Genomic DNA, 25,206 nt, shown 5'->3' with positions numbered 1-25,206 from the left:
GAAACAGGTCGGGCTTTTCATGCTGAGTATGGCCTGACATTTATCTAGGTTTGCTTTAATCCCTCTCTGGGTGAGCATGAAGCCCAAGAATTTGCCAGCCTCTACCGCGAAAGTGCACTTTGCAGGATTTAGCCTCATCCCGTGCTATCTTATAGTGTCAAACACTTTGGCGAGGTCGAGTAGTAGCGCTTCTTCTTTTTATGTCTTTATCAACATGTCGTCGACGTAGACCTCCATCAGTTTTCCGATATGGTTGGAAAAAATTTTGTTCATCAACCTCTGGTATGTAGCCCCTGCGTTCTTGAGTCTGAATGGCATAACTACGTAGCAGTAGTTTGTCCTTGGGGTTAGGAATGAGGTTTTCTCTTAGTCGGATTGATACATCGGTATTTGGTTGTACCCTGAGTAGGCGTCTATGAAAGAAAGGTACTTGTATCCCGATGAGGCTATATTCGGGAGTGGATAGGGATCTTTTGGACTGGCTTTGTTGAGGTCGGTGTAATCAATGCACATCCGCCACTTCTCATTTGACTTTTTGACCAGTACGACATTGGCCAACCATAATGGGTACTTGACCTCCCTTATGAACCCTACTTCTAATAAAGCATGTACCTGTTCCTCCACAGCTTGCAATCTCTTTAGGCCGAGCTTCCTGCATTTCTGTTGAACTGGCCGAGATCCAGGGTATACTGCCAATTTATGGCACATTAGTTCGGGATCAAAACCAAGTAGGTCCGCGGCCTTCCAGGCGAATAGGTCAGAATTCACCTTTAAGAACTTTGTCAGCAGCTCCTTTAAGTCTCCTTTTAGGTTCGCCCCTATGTTTGTTGTTTTGTCTTGGGTATCTGATGCGAGGCGGCCCACTTGCATATAGGATTAGGAACTCAGTTATCCGAAAATGGAATTAGCGTTGTAAGTATAGCCCTAACCCAACAAGTTGGCCATCGATCAAATTAGAGATTCACAAGATGTGTCACAATTCAAAACTAGTTCAAAACCGAGAGTATTTGACTCCCGAGTCGTCTCCCAGGGAGTACTTTAGAGCAATGAGTGTGCAAATCCGGTTGTAGTGATCAAGGAATTGTCATTAAAGAAATGAACACATAAAGCAATAAAAGAACATGCAAAATTGTAATGATTGAACTAATAAAGAAATTAAAGAACTGATTATGTAATATAAACAAGTAAAGTATAAAAGAGATTAACATAGAAATGTATGAAAGATTTAAAGCATCAAAAAGAGTCTTGGCTTGGAGTGAGCTAAGGATCCTTTCTGTTCATACCTGGGTCGAGCTGTCTGACCCGGACTGACTGAAGACAAAGTGACCGACCTCTTCAGGTCAGGACCCCCGATCTCTTCTTTAAAAAGAGTTCGGCCCAATCGACATGAGAGGCCCAAACAGGCCCAAATAAAGGGACACAGCTCAATCTAAAGGCATTTAAAGCCTAGAAAGATAAGGACGGTTCCCCTAAGAGATAAGATGACCTCACTTAAAAGATAAATATATGATAACTAACTTATCTTATCTAGAAAGGTCAGCCTACACTACTATAAATACACTAGAGCACCTAGGTATAACTCATACTCTGATTCTACTAAAAACCTGCTTAAAGTCCATGCTAACCTAAGCATCAGAGTCTCTTGCAGGTACCACCACTCTCCGGTGACGAAGGATCAGCAGCACCACCAAGCCCAACTAGTCAGACACGTCAGCTCTAGCCACCATCGAAGATCTCGACCGAGATCGACCTACAGTTTCAGGTAACCTCCGGAACATTGGCGCCGTTGCCGGGGACCTAGAAGTCATTCCATCACCAAGGCGGACGACCATGACAAGGACCACAACTCTGGTTTGGAAGAGAGAACTCTGCTTAAAATCACGGATGCCACATCAAAAGTTGTGCCTCAAAACAAGGGGGATAAACAACCCTCCAACACAAACACAGAAATCATGGAAGCCATCCGAGAACAACAAGATCGCCTCAAAGAGCTCGAACAAGAGGCTGAACATCAGCGAGAAGCTGAAAGAGACCTCCGCGGAGAAACTAGGTGACGACGAGATCTAGAGGATAAGTTGCTAAAGCTCGAAGCCGACCTCAAGACCAGGACTACTCATTCTAACCATAAGGATAACACCCACAAGGACCAAGATCCATTCAGCAAAGAGATCATGAAAGCTAAAGTTCCAAAAGATTTTAAAGCTCCCGACATGACGTCCTATGATGGTACCTCGGATCCCAGCCATCATCTCAGCAATTTCAGGAGCAGAATGTATCTCACCAACGCCTCGGATGCTGTCCGATGCAAAGCCTTCCCGACAACCCTGATAAAAACAGCAATAAAGTGGTTTGACAGCTTGCCTCCTAGGTCCATCACAAGTTTTGATGACTTAACCAAAAAATTCCTTGCCAGATACTCCATTCAGAAGGACAAAGCCAAACACGCCCTGAGCCTATTAGGGATCAAGCAAAACGGGAAAGTCTCTGCAACTACATGGAAAGATTCAACAAAGTATGTTTGGACATACAAAGTCTAAAAACAAAAGCAACCATCATGGGTCTCATCAATGGCCTAAGAGAAGGACCCTTTAGCCACTCCATATCAAAAAAGCATCTAACATCCTTGAACGAGGTACAAGAGCGAGCAGAAAAGTACATTAACATGGAGGAAAACTCACGACTAGGAGAGACCTCAAAAACTGGATTCTCCTACCCATCTAGGGACAAGGACAAAGAGTCCAAGAAGAAAGAAGATCAACCTAGTGGGAAGCCAAGAAAATACCAGAACTACACCCCTCTTCGGGTGTCCCTTGTAGATGTTTACCGAGAGATGTGCAATACTGAGAAGATCCCTCCACCCCGCCCAATCAAAAGCAAAAAACGGGGGGAATCGGACAGAGTACTGCGAGTACCACCAAATTTGAGGACATCCCACTAATAAATGCTTCGACCTGAAGAATGTCATAGAGAAATTGGCAAGAGAAGATCAACTAGATCGGTACTTAGCTAACAAGACGGAGGAACCTAGAAAAAGAAGAAGGGATGAAGAGGTCGGGCGGACTGAACAACCACCTCACACTCCTGAGAGACATGTTCACATGATAAATGGAGGATTCGCAGGAGGAGAAATCTCTAAATCATCTCGCAAAAGACACCTTAAAGAAGTATATCTTGTCGGGGAAGGAGAGAGGACAACCGACCTCCCCATAATTACCTTTACTGAAGAAGTTGCAATAGGTGTCGTCCCGGGACATGATGATCCCATGATCATTACTATCATATTGGCCAACGCTAATCTTCACAGGACACTAGTAGACCAAGGAAGCTCCGCGGACATCTTGTTCAAATCCGCCTTCGACAAACTCGGCCTACAAGAAAAAGAGCTCAGAGTATATCCAAATAGCTTATTTGGGCTGGGAGATGCTCCAATCCAACCACTTAGATATATCTCGATACATACAACCTTCGGAAAGGGAACCCGGTCAAGGACACTCAACATAGACTACATAGTAGTCGACGTGAGCTCAGCCTACAATGCCCTAATAGGTCGGACAACATTGAACCAGCTCGCTGCAGTAGTTTCAACTCCACATCTGTGTATGAAGTTCCCAACTCTGGAAGGGATCACAACGATAAAGAGAGACTAAAAAAATGCGCGATGCTGTTACAATGAAAGTCTGAACCTCAAAGACAACCCCAAAGGAGAGGAAATCAACACCATCGAACTCGGGAAAGTTTGAACTCGCAAAGAATCCTGCCCACAACCTGAAGGTGAGACTGAAGAGGTCCAAATTGGTGATGCTCAGGATAAAAAGACCAAAGTTAGAGGAACCTTGAAAAGAGACCTGAAGGAGTCTCTAATATAGTTCCTAAAGGAGAATGCCGATCTCTTCACATGGAAGGTTGCAGACATGCCAGGCATTGATCCCAAACTAATGTGTCACAAACTGACGGTATACCCAGGATCTCGGCCAGTGCAGCAGAAGCGTAGGAAGCTCGGACCAGAAAAGTCCCAAGCTGCGGAAGAACAGGTACAAGCCTTACTGGAAGCAGGATTCATAAGAGAAGTCAAATACCCACTATGGCTAGCCAACGTCATTTTGGTGAAAAAGTCAAATGGGAAGTGGCGGATGTGCACTGACTACACCGACCTCAATAAAGCTTGCCCAAAAGATCCCTACCCACTACCAAGTATAGACACTCTAGTGGATGCATCTTCGGGATATAAGTACCTCTCCTTCATGGATGTTTATTCAGGATACAACCAAATCCCGATGTATGCACCCGACCAAGAGAAGACCTCGTTCCTAACTCCCAAAGCAAATTACTGCTACATCGTCATGTCGTTCGGACTCAAGAACGTAGGAGCTACCTACCAAAGATTAATGAATAAAGTCTTCGCAGAACACATCAGTAAACTGATGGAGGTATACGTCGACGATATGTTGGTAAAAACACAAAATGAGGAATCCTTGTTAACCGACCTCGCAAAAGTGTTCGACACCATCAGAAAGCATGGTATGCGGCTTAACCCTGCAAAATGTACCTTCGCTGTAGAAGCTGGCAAATTCCTGGGTTTTATGCTCACACAGAGAGGAATTGAGGCGAACCCAGATAAATGCCGGACTATACTCAACATGAAAAGTCCAACCTGTGTTAAATAAGTACAACAGCTCAACGGAAGACTAGCAGCTCTGTCCAGGTTCTTAGCCGGATCGGCCATAAGATTCCTCCCCTTTTACGCCATATTAAGGAAGGGAAAGAAGTTTGAATGGACTGAAGAGTGCGAAAAAGCCTTCCAAAATTTCAAAAGTTTCTTGCGGCAACCACCCATTCTTACCCGGCCACAGGAGGGAGAAGCACTCGTACTATACCTAGCAGTAAGAAATCGGGCAATAGCTTCAGCACTAGTTAGAGAGGACGAAAGCGGGCAACAACCCATCTACTTCATCAGCAAAGCCCTACAAGGGGCCGAGTTAAACTATCAAAAGATAGAAAAGTTTGCCTACGCCCTCATACTCACCTCCCGACGACTTTGCCTATACTTTCAAGCACACAGTATCAAGGTTCGGACCAGCCAGCCCATAAAAAGCATTCTACAGAAGACAGACTTAGCTAGAAGAATACTACAGTGGGTAGTCGAATTGTCCAAATTTGATTTGCAATATGAAGCTCAGACAGCAATTAAATCACAGTATCTAGCCGACTTCATTGCCGAGTACATCGATACCCTAGGAACTCCCATAAAGTGGAATCTTTATGTGGATGGATCCTCAAACAAAACTGGGAGTGGAGCGGGAGTGATAATAGAAAGCGATCAGGGAACCCAAATCGAACTCTCACTAAAGTTCAAATTCCCTGCTTCAAATAATCAAGCCAAATACGAAGCATTACTGGCTGGTTTGAGGCTGGCTAAGGAGGTAGGAGTTCAAAAGCTCACAATCTTCAGTGATTCTCAAATAGTTACCTCACAAATAGAATGGAAGTACCAAGCTAAAGATCCCACCATGAAGAAATATCTGGACAAGACCAGAGAATAGCTCGGACAACTCGGGGAATATAAGATCCAACATATACCCCGGGAACAGAATGCTCGAGCTGATGCACTCTCAAAACTAGCCAGCACCAAACCAGGGGGCAATAATAGAAGCCTCATCCAGGAAATATTGCAAAGCCCATCAATCTTAGAGGAAGAAAAGGTCCTAACCATATAAGGTCAGGATCAGGGGTGGATGACCTCCATAATCAAATACCTCAAAACGGAAACACTCCCCACAGACAAGAAAGAGGCAAAGCGTCTAATACGAGAAGCACAGTACTACACCATGGCGGGCGACATCTTATACAGGAGAGGGTTCTCAACACCCCTCCTAAAATGTGTACTGACATCCAATACAAAAGAGGTCTTGGAAGAAGTACACAGTGGCATGTGTGGTAACCACTTAGAGGCACGAGCTCTTTCCAAAAAGGTACTCCGAGTCGGATTCTTCTGGCCGACCTTGTAAAAGGAAGCAACAGAGTTCGTCAAGACATGTTCACCATGTCAAAAGCATGCTAACTTCCACATTGCCCCACCAGAGGAGCTCATCAGTGTAACATCACCCTGGCCGTTTGCAAAATGGGGATTAGACCTCCTCGGACCCTTTCCCCAAGGATCGGGACAAGTAAAATTCCTCATTGTATGGGTGGACTATTTCACAAAATAGATTGAGGTAGAGCCCCTAGCCAATGCCACTGCTCAAAGAAGTCAAAAATTTCTATATAGGAATATTATTACAAGGTTTGGAGTCCCTTACTCTATCACCACAGACAATGGCACTCAATTTACTGATACAGGTTTCAGAAACTTGGTAGCCGACTTAAAAATAAAGCACCAATTCACATCCGTAGAACACCCACAAGCTAATGGACAGGCAGAAGCTACCAACAAAGTCATACTAGCAAGGTTAAAACGAAGACTATAAAGTGCAAAGGGAGCTTGGGCCGAAGAGCTCCCACAAGTCCTATGGGCATATCGAACAACTCCACACTCCACCACAGGAGAATCACCCTTCCGACTTGCTTATGGAATGGAGGCAATGATCTCAGTAGAGATAGAGGAAGAATCCTCCAGAAGAATCCTCTACAATGAAAATACCAATTCCCAAACTCGAAGGGAAGAGCTTGACCTACTTCCAAAAGTCCGAGAAAGAGTTCGGATTAAAGAGGAAGCGCTAAAGCGTCGAATGGCCTCAAGGTATAATCAGAGAGTAGTCCAGTGAAGCTTTGCCACCAATGATCTCATCTTAATCCGAAATGACATCGAAGCAGGTCGATCAGGAGAAGGGAAGCTAGCAGCTAACTGGAAAGGACCTTACCGAGTTATAGAGGTACTAGGAAAAGGTTACTACAAGGTGTCCGACCTGGAAGGGCGAGAACTACGAAGGTCATGGCATGCATGTAACCAGAGAAGGTACTATAGTTAGAAAGTTATAAAAATCTTAGGTCTAGGTGCACTCTTTTTTCTGAAAAGGTTTTTAAATGAGGCGCCAAGCCAAGATCTACAAAATTACCCGATTTAGAAGGGTAAGCATTTATATGTATATACTCCTGTCTATTTTATATTTTCTACTTAAATAAAGCTTTTCAGATTCTATAAAAAGGTTATCTACCAAGACGAATTAATCTGAGTGCAAGAATTCACCGTCCAAATACGACAAAGTTGGCAAGATGAGAACCAAACTCGTCACCCGATTACAAAGAAATCGGCAAGGTGAAATCAACAAAAATAGATTAGTGCAAGAAGTTATAAAAAGTAATCCATAAAAAATGGCCTGACGAGGTCTTACTAAAAATGGATTACTAAAAATAACTTAAGAGGATTCGACAAGAAGAAGTCGGATCAATCCAATCAACAAAAGTTATAAAAAGCAATCCATAAAAAGTGGCCTGACGAGGTCTTACTAAAAATGGATTACTAAAAATAACTTAAGAAGTAACGACACAAAAGTCAGACAAGGCAATCAACAAAGGTTACAAAAAACAATCCATAAAAAGTGGCCTGACGAGGTCTTACTAAAAATGGATTACTAAATATAACTTAAGAAGGACCGACAAAAGAGAAGTCGGACTGATAAACCACTATTTTATGGTTTATCTTGTGCTCAATTGAGTGGATATTTATCAATCTTTCATACACTTATTCATATAATTTGCATGAGTTTACGTTTTCCTTCTTGATTTTGTGCTATGATTGAAAACATGCTTCTTTGGTCTTAATTTTGATATGTTTAATCTTCTCTTATTACTATTTGATGCTTTGATATGTGTGTTAAGTGTTTTCAGAGATTACAGGGCAGGAATGGCTTAGAGGATGGAAAGGAAGCATGCAAAAGTGGAAGGAATACAAGAAGTTGAAGGAACTGTAAAGCTTTCAGCCTGACCCTCTCGCACTAAAACGACCATAACTTGAGCTACAGAGGTTCAAATGATGCGGTTCTAGTTGCGTTGGAAAGCTAACGTTCGGGGCTTCGCAACAATATATAATTTTCCATAGCTACTCCGACTCCAGGTGATGCAAACGCGTGGACGACGCCTCCGCGTCACTTTGCTGCGACCTGAACGTAACAAAAATCACTGGGGGCGATTTTTGGGCTGTTTTTGGCCCAGTTTTTGGCCCAGAAAACTCAGATTAGAGGCTATAAAGTGGGGGAATACATCCATTCATGGAGAGGTCTTCCATTATTCAGTTTTCATAATTTAGATGTAGTTTTTAGAGAGAGAGAGGTTCTCTCCTCTCTCTTAGGTTTTAGGATTAGGATTCCTCTTAAAGGATTTAGGATTTTCACTCTTTATTAGGTTCAATATTCCTTTTATATTTTTATTTATTCTAATGCTTTTATTCGTATCTGCCTTATGTTACCAATTTGGCTTATGAACTCTTTATGTTTAGATTGATTTTCTTTTATTAATGCAATTGAGGTATTTCAGATTTATGATTCTTATTTAGCTTTTTATATTCTTGGCTTTAATTGATTAATTGGAGACTCTTGAGTTATCAAACTCACCGTGATTGATAATTGTTATTTTTGCTAATTGAATTGAATTCCAATAACTCTAGTCCTTTCTTAGGAATTGGCTAGGACCTGAAGATCAAACTAATTAGTCCACTTGACTTTCCTTTGCTTTAGTAAAGGTTAACTAAGTGGGATTAAAACTCAATTCTCATCACCATCGATAAGGATAACTAGGATAGGACTTCCAATTCTCATACCTTTCCAAGAGCTTTATTAGTTATTATTTTAACGACTTGTTATTTTACATTACTTGTTCCTTATTTTAAAAACCCAAAATAAAATATATATTTTTTCATAACCAATAATAAATCATACGTCCCTGCAATTCCTTGAGAAGACGACCCAAGGTTTAAATACTTCGGTTATAAATTTATTTGGGTTTTGTTACTTGTGACAACCAAACGTTTGTATGAAAGAATTTTCTGTTGGTTTAGAAGCTATACTTACAACGCGATCATATATTTGTGAATTTCTTTACTAGCAGAAATCCGATCGTCACGGACCAAGCAAAGCGACAAAAGTTATAAAAAGTAATCCATAGAAAGAGACCTAGCGAGGTCTGAGTAAAAATGGATTACTAAAAAATAACTTAAAAGGATTTGACAAGAAGAAGTCGAACCAAACCCACCAACACGAAAAGTTATAAAAAGAAAATCCATAGAATGAGGCCTGGGGAGGTCTGAGTAAAAATGGATTATTGAAAATAACTTAAGAGGGTTTAACAAGGGAAGTCGACCAAGGAAGCGGTATCTCAAACCAACAAAGTCGACCATCCAAAGCATGCGCTAAAAGAAATGCAGCCCTATCCAAAAATCCACAACACAACAACAAAGTTATTATAATTGTTCAAAGACTAACTAAAAAGGTTCTGCCAAGAACACTAAAAAGTTGTCGAGCAAGTTAGCCCCAAGGGTCATCTCGCCCAACCAGAAGACAGATAAAAAGATCTAATAAAAAGGAGGTCGGACAAGCAGAGTACCAACACTCTATAAAGATCTACTAAATTTGTAGAGGTTGCAAAAGAACAATCAGTATATCAAAAGAAACACAGCAATCATTAAAAAGACTCAGGAGGCAACCTGGAAGAGGACCTCAAGAGTTCAAAAGTACTTTGTTTATCTACTAAGTTTCATAGAAGCAACTAACAGTCAAAGGAACCAAGTTATAACCAAAATTACAGAAATAGAGTTCAAAAGCCCACAAGTCGAGCTGAGGAGATAAAAACACATAAATCATAAAAGGTGCAAAGTTTTCTCAGTAGCAGCGTTAGTAGCAAAAGGAGGAGGAATGATATTCACAGGGACAGCGTCCACGGTCCCATCTTCACGATTGAGTATTTCACAATCCGGATCAGGTTGGGAACGGTCGACCTCGGCAGAAGGATTTGAAGAAGTCGCGGCTGCAGAGGCTTTGGCTGGGGGTGCAGGAGGAGGCCCATCATCTTCATCATCTGGGGCAGGCACTATTTTCCCATCCTCCACCATATTGTCTAAGCTAAAAAGAGTCAGGTCGAGTTCAGGAGCAAGAACTCGGACCTGCGCCTTCAAGTTTTCATAAGCGCTTGTAACAGTGTCCAACAAATGGCCCTGAAGATCGGCGTAATCCACGTGGGCAGTTTCAAGCCTCCCCCTCATCTCCAACACTTCAGCATAAGTGCGGGTATAACTCTCCTTATGCTTTTTTGCCATCTCCTCTGACAAATTTGCAACTGCCTCAGCCCTGACAGCCCGAGACTTCTCTTTCTCCAAATCCAACTCCAACTTAATCACCCTAATGTCAAGTTCATCCTTCAACGCTTTGATTCTATCAAACTCTGACTTTGCATCCTCCAAGAACTCCTTAGTGGCATGAATTGGGGAACCCTGGACAGTTTGAAACAAAGCCATGTGAGCCATCCAAATACTGTTATTGGTAATAAAATTCAAATGATGAAGAATGGACACGTCGTCCATGGAAAGTCGGCCATAAGGTGCAATTTGATTATCAACAAACCCCACGGCATAAAAGTCAGGAGCATCCAAATCATAAGGTTCAATAGTTTTTTGTTTTTTAGGAGAAGGACTAGCAGTTGGAGAGGAAGCCACACCAGAAGAAGGTCTAACTGGGTTAGAAGGTACAATTCGGACTTGAGGAGTTGGAATAACTTTCCTCGGCCCAGAAGCACTCAACGGTGGTTTCTTCGGAGGAACTTGGGAAGACTCTCCCTCTGCAGCCTTGGCTGAGATGTTGGAAGCAGCCGTTGCCTTCTTGGCCCTACGAAAATGCTTCATAGAATCAGCAGACTTCACCATATCTGAAGAAGCAAAACAAAATCCAGTTATAAGAAAGAACAACACAGATCGACAAAACAAACAAATGCAGAAAAATCACCATACCTAGTTCAGCCTTAAGAAGAGAAAGAACCCCTAAAAAATTTTTCTTATCTAGATGGGGAGGCTCTTCCCAATTTTCCTCTAACACCTTCACAAAGGCCTACTCGACCTCATCCAAGCTTTTCCAAGAATACCTAGATACAACACATTCTTTTGCCAGCATAAAGGAAACGCGGGCTCATTGTTCTCGTCCAAGAAAAAAGGGTGAACACCCTCAGCAGCTCGGACCTTAAAATAATAGTTCTTAAAATCCCTAAAGCATTTGTCATACATAGAAAAAACTTTCTTTCCTTGAGCAGCTCGGAAAGAAATCCAGGAGGCTTTCTTCTTCGCTACCCCAGGCTTCGTCAAAACAAAAAGGTAAAGAAAAAGAGTTTGGGTAGGTCGGACATCAAGTTTTTGACACAGCAATTGGAAAATTTTAATAAAGCCCCAAGAATTCGGGTGGAGCTGAGACGGAGCTACATTACAAAACCACAACAACTCGGTGTCAAAGGGGTGAATGGAATGGTAATATTCAACTGACTAAAGAAATAGTCGTAAGCGTAGAAAAAGGGACGTTCTTCTAGAATCAAAGAGGGAAAACTAACCCTCTCCTCAGGGTCAGGTGACACTAGCTCATAATTTTTCTCTTGATCCCTATCGCTACAAATTCTATGGTGCTGGTATGTGAAATTGTTACTCAGGTTGTGAATTATTGTTCGAAATTGATTCCCTGGCGATGGCACCAAAAACGGATGCACAGAACCATGGTCTAAACATATCTTCACAACTTCGCATAACTAACCAGTAAGTGCACTGGGTCGTCCAAGTAATACCTTACGTGAGTAAGGGTCGAATCCCACGGAGATTGTTAGTATGAAGCAAGCTATGGTCACCTTGTAAATCTTAGTCAGGTGGATATAAAATAGTTATGTAGTTTTCGAAATTAATTAATAAGTAAACATAGAATAGGGATAGAAACACTTATGTAATTCATTGGTGAGAATTTCAGATAAGCGTATAGAGATGCTTTCGTTCCTCTGAACCTCTGCTTTCCTGCTTCCTTCATCCAATCAGTCCCTTTCCATGGATGGCTTTATGCAAGGGCATCACCGTTGTCAGTGGCTACATCCCCTCCTCTTGTGAAAATGGTCCAAGATGCCCTGTCACGGCACGGCTAATCATCTGAGGTTCCCGATCATGCTGGAATAGGATTCACCCTCCTTTTTGTGTCTGTCACTACGCCCAGCACTCGCGAGTTTGAAGCTCGTCACATTCATTCAATCATTGAATCCTACTCGGAATACCACAGACAAGGTTTAGACTTTCCAGATTCTCTTGAATGCCGCCATCATTCTAGCTTACACCACGAAGATTCTGATTAAGAGATCTAAGAGATACTCATTCAATCTAAGGTAGAACAGAAGTGGTTGTCAGGCACGCGTTTATAAGGAATGATGATGATTGTCACGTTCATCACATTCAGGTTGAAGTGCGAATGAATATCTTAGAAGCGGAATAAGTTGAGTTGAATAGAAAAATATTAGTACTTTGCATTAATCTTTGAGGAACAGCAGAGCTCCACACCTTAATATATGGAGTATAGAAACTCTACCGTTAAAAATACATAAGTGAAAGGTCTAGGCATGGCTGTGTGGCCAGCCCCCATGATCTAAAAACCAGGCGTCCAAAGATGATTCCAAAGATAAAACTCATTAGGGTTTACAGAAGTAAGTAATTGATGTATAAATCCACTTCCGGGGCCCACTTGGTGTGTGCTTGGGCTGAGCTTGAATGTTACATGTGCAGAGGCTCTTTCTGGAGTTGAACGCCAGGTTGTAACGTATTTTTGGCGTTCAACTCTGGTTTGTGACTTGTTTCTGGCGTTTAACTCCAGATAGCAGCATAGAACTGGCGTTCAACGCCCTTGTACGTCATCTAAACTCGGCCAAAGTATGAACTATTATACATTGCTAGAAAGCCCTGGATGTCTAATTTCCAACGCAATTGGAAGCGCACCATTTTGAGTTCTGTAGCTCCAGAAAATCCACTTTGAGTGCAGGGAGGTCAGAATCCAACAGCATCAGCAGTCCTTCTTCAACCTCTGAATCTGATTTTTGCTCAAGTCCCTCAATTTCAGCCAGAAAATACCTGAAATCACAGAAAAACACACAAACTCATAGTAAAGTCCAGAAATATGAATTTAACATAAAAACTAATGAAAACATCCCTAAAAGTAACTAGATCCTACTAAAAATATACTAAAAACAATGGCAAAAAGCGTATAAATTATCCGCTCATCACAACACCAAACTTAAATTGTTGCTTGTCCCCAAGCAACTGAAAATCAAATAGGATAAAAAGAAGAGAATATACTATAAATTCTAAACTATCAATGAAACATAGCTCCAATCAGATGAGCGGGACTTGTAGCTTTTTGCCTCTTGAATAGTTTTGGCATCTCACTTTATCCATTGAGGTTCAGAATGATTGGCATCTATAGGAACTCAGAGTTCAGATAGTGTTATTGATTCTCCTAGTTCAGTATGATGATTCTTGAACACAGCTATTTTATGAGTCTTGGCCGTGGCCCTAAGCACTTTGTTTTCCAGTATTACCATCGGATACATAAATGCCACAGACACATGATTGGGTGAACCTTTTCAGATTGTGACTCAACTTTGCTAAAGTCCCCAATTAGAGGTGTCCAGAGTTCTTAAGCACACTCTTCTTTTGCTTTGGACCTTGACTTTAACCGCTCAGTCTCAAGTTTTCACTTGACACCTTCACGCCACAAGCACATGGTTAGGGACAGCTTGGTTTAGCCGCTTAGACCAGGATTTTATTCCTTTAGGCCCTCCTATCCACTGATGCTCAAAGCCTTGGGATCCTTTTTATTTGCCCTTGCCTTTTGGTTTTAAGGGTTATTGGCTTTTTCTGCTTGCTTTTTCTTTTTCTTTCTATATTTTTTTTTCGCCTATTTTTTTTCTTTTTTTTTCTGCAAGCTTTGTTCTTTGCTGCTTTTTCTTGCTTCAAGAATCATTTTTATGATTTTTCAGATTATCAAATAACATGTTTCCTAGTCATCATTCTTTCAAGAGCCAACATATTTAACATTCTTAACAACAACTTCAAAAGACATATGCACTGTTCAAGCGTACATTCAGAAAATAAGAAGCATTGTCACCACATCAATATAATTAAACTAAGTTCAAGGATAAATTCGAAACTCATGTACTTCTTGTTCTTTTGAATTAAAACAGTTTTCATTTAAGAGAGGTGATGGATTCATAGGACATTCCTAACTTTAAGACAAAGTTACTAACTACTAATGATCATGTAATGAAGACACAGACATAGATAAGCACTTAACATAGAAAACGAAAAACAGAGAATGTAAGAACAAGGAATGAGTCCACCTTAGTGATGGTGGTGTTTCCTTCTTGAGGAACCAATGATGTCCTTGAGCTCTTCTATGTCTCTTCCTTGTCTTTGTTGCTCCTCCCTCATTGCTTTTTGATCTTCTCTAATTTCATGAAGGATGATGGAGTGCTCTTGATGTTCCACCCTTAATTGTCCCATGTTGGAGCTTAGTTCTCCTAGGGAGGTATTGATTTGCTCCCAATAGTTTTGTGGAGGAAAATGCATTTGAGGCATCTCCGGGATCTCATGGTGATGAGATTCATGCGCCTCTTGAGCTCCATGAATGGGCTCTCTTGCTTGCTCCATCTTTTTCTTAGTGATGGGCTTGTCCTCTTTAATGAGGATATCTCCCTCTATGTCAATCCCAGCCGAATTGCATAGGTGGCAAATGAGGTGAGGAAAGGCTAACCTTGCCATAGTGGAGGACTTGTCAGCCACCTTGTAGAGTTTTTGAGGTATAATCTCATGAACTTCCACCTCTTCTCCAATCATGATGCTATGGATCATGATGGCCCGATCTATAGTAACTTCAGACCGGTTGCTAGTGGAAATGATTGAGCATTGAATGAACTCCAACCATCCTCTAGTTGCAGGCTTAAGGTCCAGTCTTCTTAGTTGAACCGGTTTGCCTTTTGAGTCAATCTTCCATTGAGCTCCTTCTACACATATGTCCATGAGGACTTGGTCCAACCTTTGATCAAAGTTGACTCTCCTTGTGTAGGGGCGTGCGTTCTCTTTCATGTTTGGCAAGTTGAACGCCAACCTCACATTTTCCGGACTAAAATCTAAGTATTTCCCCCGAACCATGGTGAGATAATTCTTTGGGTTCGGGTTCTTACTTTGATCATGGTTCCTAGTGATCCATGCATTAGCATAGAACTCTTGAACCATTAGGATGCCGACTTGTTGGATGGGGTTTGTTAGAACTTCCCAACCTCTTCTTTGAATTTCATGTCGGATCTCCGGATACTCATTTCTTTTGAGTTTGAAAGGGACCTCAGGGATCACCTTCTTCTTGGCCACAACATCATAGAAGTGGTCTTGATGGGCTTTGGAGATGAACCTTTCCATCTCCCATGACTCGGAGGTGGAAGCTTTTGTCTTCTCTTTCCCTTTTCTAGAGGATTCTCCGGTCTTAGGTGCCATCAATGGTAATGGAAAAAACAAAAAGCTTATGCTTTTACCACACCAAACTTAGAATTTTGCTCGCCCTCGAGCAATAGAAGAAAGAATAGATGAAGAAGAAGAAGAAATGGAGGAGAGGGAGAAGGGGTTGTGTTTCGGCCAAGAAGAGAAGAGAGGGTTGTGTTGTTTGAAAATGAGGAAGAATGGAAGGCTTTAGATAGGGGAGGGAGGGGGGTTAAGTTTCGGCCATATAGGGTGGGTTTGGGTAGGAAATTGATTTTGAATTTTGAAGGTAGGTGGAGTTTATGAGGTAGGTTTATGGGGAAGAGTGGATGGATGTGAGTGGTAAAGAGGTGATGGGAAAGAGAGATTGAGGTGATTGGTGAAGGGTTTTGGGGAAGAGTGTTTATGGGATTGTGTGAAAGATGGGTGAGAAGAAGTGAGTGGAGGTAGGTGGGGATCCTGTGGGGTCTAGATATCCCGTGGTGATCCTATGGGGTCCACAGATCCTGAGGTGCTTAAGGATTTACAACCTTGCACCAAATTAGGCATGTAAAATGCCTTTGCACACAACTCTGGGCGTTCAGCGCCAGGTTGGTGCTTGTTCTGGGCATTGAACGCCCATTTGTTGCCTATTTCTAGCGTTGAACGCCAGAACCATGCTTGTTCTGGGCGTTCAGCGTCAGCTCTCCTCCAGGGTGCATTTCTGGCATTCAAACGCCCAGATGCTGCCCATTTCTGGCGTTCAACGCCAGAACCATACTCTGTTCTGGCGTTGAACGCCCAAAACATGCTTCTTACTGGCGTTTAAATGCCAGTAAGGTCTTCCTCCAGGGTGTGATTTTTCTTCTGCTGTTTTTGATTCCGTTTTCAATTTTTATATTTATTTTGTGATTCCACATGATCATGAACCTAATAAAACATGAAAAAAACAATAAAAATTAGATAAATAAACATTGGGTTGCCTCCCAACAAGCACTTCTTTTAATGTCAATAGCTTGACAGTGAGCTCTCATGGAGCCTCACAGATGTGCAGAGCTTTGTTGAAACCTCCCAACACCAAACTTAGAGTTTGGATATGGGGGTTTGACACCAAACTTAGAGTTTGGTTGTGGCTTTCCAACACCAAACTTAGAGTTTGACTGTGGGGGCTTTGTGTGAATCTGCTTTGAGAGAAGCTTTTTATGCTTCCTCTCCATGGATGCAGAGAGAGATCCTTGAGTTGTAAACACAAGGTTGTCCTAATTTATCTGAAGGATCAATTCTCTTCTGTCCACATCAATCACAGTTCTTGCTGTGGCTAGGAAAGGTCTTCCTAGGATGATGGATTCATCCTCTTCCTTTCCAGTGTCTAGGACTATGAAATCAGCAGGGATGTAAAGGCCTTCAACCTTTACTAACACGTCCTCTACTTGTCCATAAGCCTATTTTCTTGAATTGTCTGCCATCTCTAATGAGATTTTAGCAGCTTGTACCCCATAGATTCCCAGTTTCTCTATTACAGAGAGGGGCATGAGGTTTATCCCTGAACCAAGGTCACACAGAGCCTTAAAGATCATGGTGCCTATAGTACAAGGTATTATGAACTTTCCAGGATCTTGTCTCTTCTGAGGCAATGTCAGTTGATCTAGATCACTTAGTTCATTGGTGAATAAGGGAGGTTCATCTTCCCAAGTATCAATGCCAAATAATTTAGCATTTAGCTTCATGATTGCACCAAGGAACTTGGCAGCTTGCTCTTCAGTAACATCCTCATTCTCTTCAGAAGAGGAATACTCATCAGAGCTCATGAAGGGCATAAGGAGGTTCAATGAAATCTCTATGGTCTCTAGATGAGCCTCAGATTCCTTTGGTTCCTCAGAGGGAAACTCCTTATTGATCACTGGACGTCCCAGGAGGTCTTCCTCACTGGGATTCACGTCCTCCTCTCCCTCTTTGGGTTCGGCCATTTTGGTAATATCAATGGCTTTGCACTCTCTCTTTGAATTTTCTTCTGTATTGCTTGGGAGAGTACTAGGAGGGATTTCAGTGATCCTTTTACTCAGCTGGCCCACTTGTGCTTCCAAATTTCTAATGGAAGACCTTGTTTCATTCATGAAACTTATAGTGGCCTTGGATAGATCAGAGACTAAGTTTGCTAAATTAGAGGTACTTTGTTCAGAGTTCTCTGTCTGTTGCTGAGTGGATGATGGAAAAGGATTGCTATTGCTAAACCTGTTTCTTCCACCATTATTAAAGCCTTGTTGAGGCCTTTGATCCTTCCATGAGAGATTTGGATGATTTCTCCATGATGGATTATAGGTGTTTCTATAAGGTTCACCTAAGTAATTTACCTCTGCTATTGCAGGGTTCTCAGGATCATAAGCTTCTTCTTCAGAAGATGCCTCTTGAGTACTGTTGGATGCAGCTTGCATTCCATTCAGAATCTGGGAAATCATATTGACTTGCTGAGTCAATATTTTGTTCTGAGCCAATATGGCATTCAGAGTATCAATTTCAAGAACTCCCTTCTTCATAGGCGTCCCATTACTCACAAGATTCCTCTCAGAAGTGTACATGAACTGGTTATTAGCAACCATATCAATGAGTACTTGAGCTTCTGCAGGCATTTTCTTTAGATGAATGGATCCACCTGCAGAAGTGTCCAATGACATCTTTGATAGCTCAGATAAACCATCATAGAATATATCCAGGATGGTCCATTCTGAAAGCATGTCAGAAGGACACTTTTTTGGTTAACTGTTTGTATCTTTCCCAAGCTTCATAGAGGGATTCACCATCTTTTTGTTTGAAGGTTTGAACATCCACTCTAAGCTTGCTCAGCTTTTGAGGAGGAAAGAACTTGGCTAAGAAAGCCGTGACCAGCTTATCCCAAGAGTTCAGGCTATCTTTAGGTTGAGAGTCTAACCATATTCTAGCTCTGTCTCTTACAGCAAATGGGAAAAGCATGAGCCTGTAGACTTCAGGATCTACTCCATTAGTCTTAACAGTATCACAGATCTGCAAGAATTCAGTTAAGAACTGAAAAGGATCTTCAGATGAAAGTCTATGAAACTTGCAGTTCTGCTGCATCAGAGAAACTAGCTGAGGTTTCAGCTCAAAATTATTTGCTCCAATGGTAGGAATGGAGATGCTTCTTCCATGTAAATTGGAATTAGGTGTAGTAAAGTCACCAAGCATTCTCCTTGCATTGTTGTTGTTGGGTTCGGCTGCCATCTCCTTTACTTGTTCAAAATTTTCAATAAGGTTGTCTCTGGATTGTTGTAATTTAGCTTCTCTTAGTTTTCTCTTCAGAGTCCTTTCAGGTTCTGGATCAGCTTCAACAAGAATGCCTTTTTCTTTGTCCCTGCTCATAAGAAAGAGAAGAGAAAAAGAAAGGAAGAGGAATCCTCTATGTCACAGTAAAGAGGTTCCTTATTAGTAGAATAAGAAAAGGAATAGGGGTGAAGTAGAATGAAGAATCCAAACATAAGGGTAAGGATAGGAGCAGTGATATGAGATGAAGAGAAGTGTTAGTAGATGAATAAATAATTAGAAGGAGATGAGAGAGAAGAATTTTCGAAAATTGTTTTGAAAAAGGGTTAGTGATTTTCGAAAATAGTTTTTGAAAAAGGTTAGTAGTTTTTCAAAAATTCAAATAAAAAATAAAATAAGTAGTCTAATTAAAAAGAAATTTTGAAAAAGAGGGAAGATTTTTTCGAAAATTAGAGAGAGAGAGTTAGTTAGGTAGTTTTGAAAAAGGTAAGAAACAAACAAAAAGTTAGTTAGTTAGTTGAAACAAATTTTGAAAAGATAAGAAGTTAGGAAGTTAGAAAAGATATTTTGCAATCACTTTTTTTTTTGAAAAAGGTAAGATAAGAAGATATTTTTGAAAAGATATGATAGAAATTAGTTTCTGAAAAAGATTTGATTTTTAAAATCTCAATTAATGACTTGATTCACAAGAAATCACAAGATATGATTCTAGAACTTAAAGTTTGAATCTTTCTTAACAAGTAAGTAACAAACTTGAAATTTTTGAATCAAAACATTATTTGATGATGTTATTTTCGAAAATATGATGTAAAATTAAGAAAAAGATTTTTGAAAAATATTTTTGAAATTTTCGAAAATAACTAAAAAAATTGAAAAAAGATTTGATTTTTGAAAAAGATTTTGAAAAAGATAAGATTTTTTTAAATTGAAAATTTGATTTGACTCATAAAAACAACTAGATTTTAAAAGTTTTTGAAAAAGTCAAATGTAATTTTCGAAATTTTAAGAGAGAAAAAGGGAAAGATATTTTTTTTTTATTTTTGAATTTTTATGATGAGATAGAAAAACAAGAAAAATGATGCAATGCATGAAAGTTATGGATCAAAACAATGAACGCATGTAAGAATGCTATGAATGTCAAGATGAACACCAAGAACACTATGAAGATCATGATGAACATCAAGAACACATTTTTGAAAAATTTTTAATGCAAAGAAGACATGCAAGACACAAAACTTAGAATTCTTTAATGCTTAGACATAAGGAATTCAGGAATGCATATGAAAAACAAGAAGAGACAAAAAACATGCAAATGCAAAGATCAAACAAGAAGACTTACCAAGAACAACTTGAAGATCATGAAGAACACTATGAATGCATGAATTTTTTTCGAAAAATGCAAGATGAACATGCAATTGACACCAAACTTATAACATGACTCAAGACTCAAACAAGAAACACAAAAAATATTTTTGATTTTTATGATTTTCTAATTTTTTTTGTATTTTTTTCTTTTAATTTTTTCGAAAATCATTTTGAAAAAAAGAAAAATAAGGATTCCAAAATTTTTAATATGAATTCCAGGAATCTTATGCTCTTTAGTCTAAAGCTCCAATCAAAGGGTCAGGCATGGCTTAATAGCCAGCCAAGCTTTAGCATGTAACATCAGAGAATATACTGCTCATTACTTATCAAGGTAACTTGCTTCTATGCTGATGGTTTGGAAGCCTCAGTCCAAAAGAATTTAGACATGGCTTTACAGCCAGTCAGGCTTCATATGCTCATGAAACACTAGAATTCATTCTTAAAAATTCTGAAGAAAAATATATTTTTGAAAACTATTTTATTTTAAAATTTTTTCGAAAACAAAGGAGAAATTTTTGAAAGATTTTTTTTGAAAAATTTTTGAAAACTTTTTGAAAAGAAAACGAAAAGAAAGTTACCCAATCTGAGCAACAAGATGAACCGTCAATTGTCCAAACTCGAACAATCCCCGGCAACGACGCCAAAAACTTGGTATGCGAAATTGTTACTCAGGTTTTGAATTATTGTTCGAAATTGATTCCCTGGTGATGGCACCAAAAACGGATGCACAGAACCATGGTCTAAACATATCTTCACAACTTCGCATAACTAACCAGCAAGTGCACTGGGTCGTCCAAGTAATACCTTACGTGAGTAAGGGTTGAATCCCACGGAGATTGTTGGTATGAAGCAAGCTATGGTCACCTTGTAAATCTCAGTCAGGCGGATATAAAATAGTTATGTAGTTTTCGAAATTAATTAATAAGTAAACATAGAATAGGGATAGAAACACTTATGTAATTCATTGGTGAGAATTTCAGATAAGTGTATAGAGATGCTTTCGTTCCTCTGAACCTCTGCTTTCCTGCTGCCTTCATCCAATCAGTCTTACTCCTTTCCATGGCTGGTTTTATGCAAGGGCATCACCGTTGTCAGTGGCTACATCCCCTCCTCTTGTGAAAATGGTCCAAGATGCCCTGTCACGGCACGGCTAATCATCTGAGATTCCCGATCATGCTGGAATAGGATTCACCCTCCTTTTTGCGTCTGTCACTACGACCAGCACTCGCGAGTTTGAAGCTCGTCACAGTCATTCAATCATTGAATCCTACTCGGAATACCACAGACAAGGTTTAGACTTTCCAGATTCTCTTGAATGCCGCCATCATTCTAGCTTACACCACGAAGATTCTGATTAAGAGATCTAAGAGATACTCATTCAATCTAAGGTAGAACGGAAGTGGTTGTCAGGCACGCGTTCATAAGGAATGATGATGATTGTCACGTTCATCACATTCAGGTTGAAGTGCGAATGAATATCTTAGAAGCGGAATAAGTTGAGTTGAATAGAAAAACAGTAGTACTTTGCATTAATCTTTGACGAACAGCAGAGCTCCACACCTTAATCTATGGAGTGTAGAAACTCTACCGTTAAAAATACATAAGTGAAAGGTCTAGGCATGGCTGTGCGGCCAGCCCCCATGATCTAAGAACCAGGCGTCCAAAGATGATTCCAAAGATAAAACTCAGGATCTCTAATACAATAGTGAAAAGTTCTATTTACACTAAACTAGTTACTAGGGTTTACAGAAGTAAGTAATTGATGTATAAATCCACTTCCGGGGCCCACTTGGTGTGTGCTTGGGCTGAGCTTGAATGTTACACGTGCAGAGGCTCTTTCTGGAGTTGAACGCCAGGTTGTAACGTATTTCTGGCGTTCAACTCTGGTTTGTGACTTGTTTCTGGCGTTTAACTCCAGACAGCAGCGTAGAACTGGTGTTCAACGCCCTTTTACGTCGTCTAAACTCGGCCAAAGTATAAACTATTATACATTGCTGGAAAGCCCTGGATGTCTACTTTCCAACGCAATTAGAAGCGCGCCATTTTGAGTTCTCTAGCTCCAGAAAATCCACTTTGAGTGCAGGGAGGTCAGAATCCAACAGCATCAGCAGTCCTTCTTCAACCTCTGAATCTGATTTTTGCTCAAGTCCCTCAATTTCAGCCAGAAAATACCTGAAATCACAGAAAAACACACAAACTCATAGTAAAGTCCAGAAATGTGAATTTAACATAAAAGATAATGAAAACATCCCTAAAAGTAACTAGATCCTACTAAAAACATACTAAAAACAATGCCAAAAAGCGTATAAATTATCCGCTCATCAGGTGCCTTCTAAGCCGCACGTAGTACTCAGGGTCAGCCACCGTAACACATATCAAGACAATAGAATCTAGTCAATCAGACATGCCCTCTGGGACCTTGGTAGACATCTCGACAATATTTTTGCGAGAAGACATAGGACAACTATTCCTACAGTGAGAAAAAGGAAAAATGGGTTACTACCAAACAACTCGGGCAAATAAGGAAGTAACTCGGGCAATAACATATGAGCATCAAGAGTCATATACGGCAGTAAAAGGAAAATCCCAGGATTCACACTAAAACCCAGGGGCACCCTTTGGAGGCAAAGGCAGGAAACAGAAAAGAAGGAAACCAACGATTTATGCCCTAACCATCTCACAAACAATCCTCTTCTAGTAACATCACAAAGCAGTGAGAAATTTTCACCAAGGACCATCAAGACTACAACTTCTCTTCACCAAAATGATTCAAATAAAGTAGTAAACCCAGAAACGAAGACACGCAGAAATGCAGGAATGGCTCTAATATAATCCTAGGAAAGCAAAAACATCAGAAGACACACATTCCTCCCAAAAGACAAGCGACAAGGAAAATCATAAAATAGTGGATCAAGATACAAAAATACGCAACCTTTTCATAAGAGGAATCAAAGTTTTTCAAAGTCAAGGTCAAAACCTCACAAAAGCATGCATAAGCCGTCAAAAAAGAAAAAAAAGAGAAAAAACACTAAACTGCAGAGGAGAAGATAATGATGGCTCAAAGAGAAGAACAGCGCAGTCCACACCAAACGACTGCTTCGAGGCAAAGAAAATTAAAGGCTCAAAGGTACGAAAGTGCAAAGACAATATGCTACAGCAAGCAAATAAATCAGAGGCATGCAGTACCAAAACAAACTATCAAAATAAAAGAATGGAGGAAGAGATACCAACCTGTAAGGAGAAATGAAACCAAGGAACAAAGGGGGCAACGATCAAATACCCTTAAGTCGAAGCAGACAGAGGGGATGAAGCACTCCAAAGTGAAACGACGGAGCACAAAGAGTCAAAGAAAAACAAAGTGAGGCAGCAAAGCAAGAGCGAAAAGAAAGGAAGAAAGAAACTGAAAGATGAGACTTCAAAATTCAAAGTGAAAGGAAAAGAGGGAAGGAAGGGAAACGGCAAAAGGGGAGTTAATGAGCATTTAAAACCTCGCACGTTCCCAAGGAAGCACAACGCGCGCAGTAATTAAACAACGAAAAAGAAAAAAAACGCTCCGCATTCAAAGGAGACCAGCAGAAGTTATACGAAGATCGACAAAAAGGCTAAAATGCTCGAGCTCGACTTCTCCAAAAGATCGAAGTCTGAAGACGCGACCTTAGAGATAAAATCAAGCTCAAGCAGGGGCACTGTTCATACCTGGGTCGAGCTGTCTGACCCGGACTGACTGAAGACAAAGCGACCGACCTCTTTAGGTTAGGACCCCCGACCTCTTCTTTAAAAATAGTTCGGCCCAATCGACATGAGAGGCCCAAACAGGCCCAAATGAAGGGATACAACTCAATCTAAAGGCATTTAAAGCCTAGAAAGATAAGGGCGGTTCCCTTAAGAGATAAGATGACCTCACTTAAAAGATAAAGATAAGATAACTAACTTATCTTATCTAGAAAGGTCAACCTATACTACTATAAATACACTGGAGCACCCAGGTATAACTCATACTCTGATTCTACTAAAAACCTGCTTAAAGCCCATGCTAACTTAAGCATCGGAGTCTCTTGCAGTACCACCACCCTCCGGTGACGAAGGATCAATAGCACCACCAAGCCCAACTAGTCGGACACGTCAGCTCCGGCCACCATCGAAGATCTCGACCGAGATCAACCTACAGTTTCAGGTAACCCCCGGAACACTTTCCTTGTTGGAACCACAACTATGACAATTATGATGGATTAATCTCACTTGATCAACCCTCACATCGGAAAGTAAGTTAAATGAGCATAAGTGTTCCCAACCCACAAATCCTAAAAAATCCAAGAATTGAAACTAAATGTTGGACATTCCAACTCTAGAAACCCAATTGCTCACTTTACCTAAGCCAAGAACAAAAAATTTAGCCTAAAACCATGTTTGACATTTTGTCAAACACTTGGTGGGAAAAAACTTTAAACATGGAGAAAATGAGAAAAGGCTTGAAACTAAAAGCAACAATTGATTTCAATCAACAAGAATAACAAAAGGAAGTATGAAACAAACATCAAACATCAAATTCATCAACAAGAAATTAAAATTGCAAGAGAGAAGCAAAATTAAACTATAACTTGAATTAGAAGAAAGAGTAATGACAATGTAACTATAAAGAGTAATAACAAGAGAATACTTACAATGAAAGCTAGCAAAATCCAATATCAAAAATGGAAATGGCACTTGAATGTAAAACCCTAATATAAACCCTAATAGAGATGATGAAAAACTTAGAGAAAAACTAACTAAAGCTTCCTACTACTACTCCTAAAACTATCCTAATGATATGTTATGTTATGTCTCCCATTTCCCCTCCAATACGAGCTAGAAGACTTTAGAAATGGGCCTCCAAAGCCCCCAAATCGTGAGTCACGTGCCATTTTAATGAAGTCATGTGCAGACACCTGTGCGGATGCACAGATGCGTGCGTCCGCACACCTAGCGAGAAATCCAGTCCTGTGCGTACGCACAAGTAGCCATGTGCACGCACACTAGGCGATGCTTGAATGGACGCGCGACGCGCTCAAAGCAATCCACACGCTTTGATTGGGCAGCTGTGCATACGCACAGGTAGCCGTGCACACGCACACGTCTCTGAGCTCATATCC

The 25,206-nt window shown here is 40.6% G+C and overlaps 1 non-coding gene across 1 annotated transcript; it reads left to right on the top strand.

The window, feature by feature from the left end:
* Positions 1 to 18,165: 18,165 nt before the first annotated feature.
* Positions 18,166 to 18,274, top strand: LOC112753464 (small nucleolar RNA R71). Its single transcript, XR_003177851.1, has one exon. It is a non-coding gene; the product is annotated as a small nucleolar RNA R71 (small nucleolar RNA).
* The last annotated feature ends 6,932 nt before the right edge of the window (positions 18,275 to 25,206 follow it).

This window comes from Arachis hypogaea, chromosome 15 (genome assembly GCF_003086295.3).
Source record: "Arachis hypogaea cultivar Tifrunner chromosome 15, arahy.Tifrunner.gnm2.J5K5, whole genome shotgun sequence".
NCBI lineage: Eukaryota > Viridiplantae > Streptophyta > Magnoliopsida > Fabales > Fabaceae > Arachis > Arachis hypogaea.
This window is presented reverse-complemented; position numbering and strand designations above follow the sequence as displayed.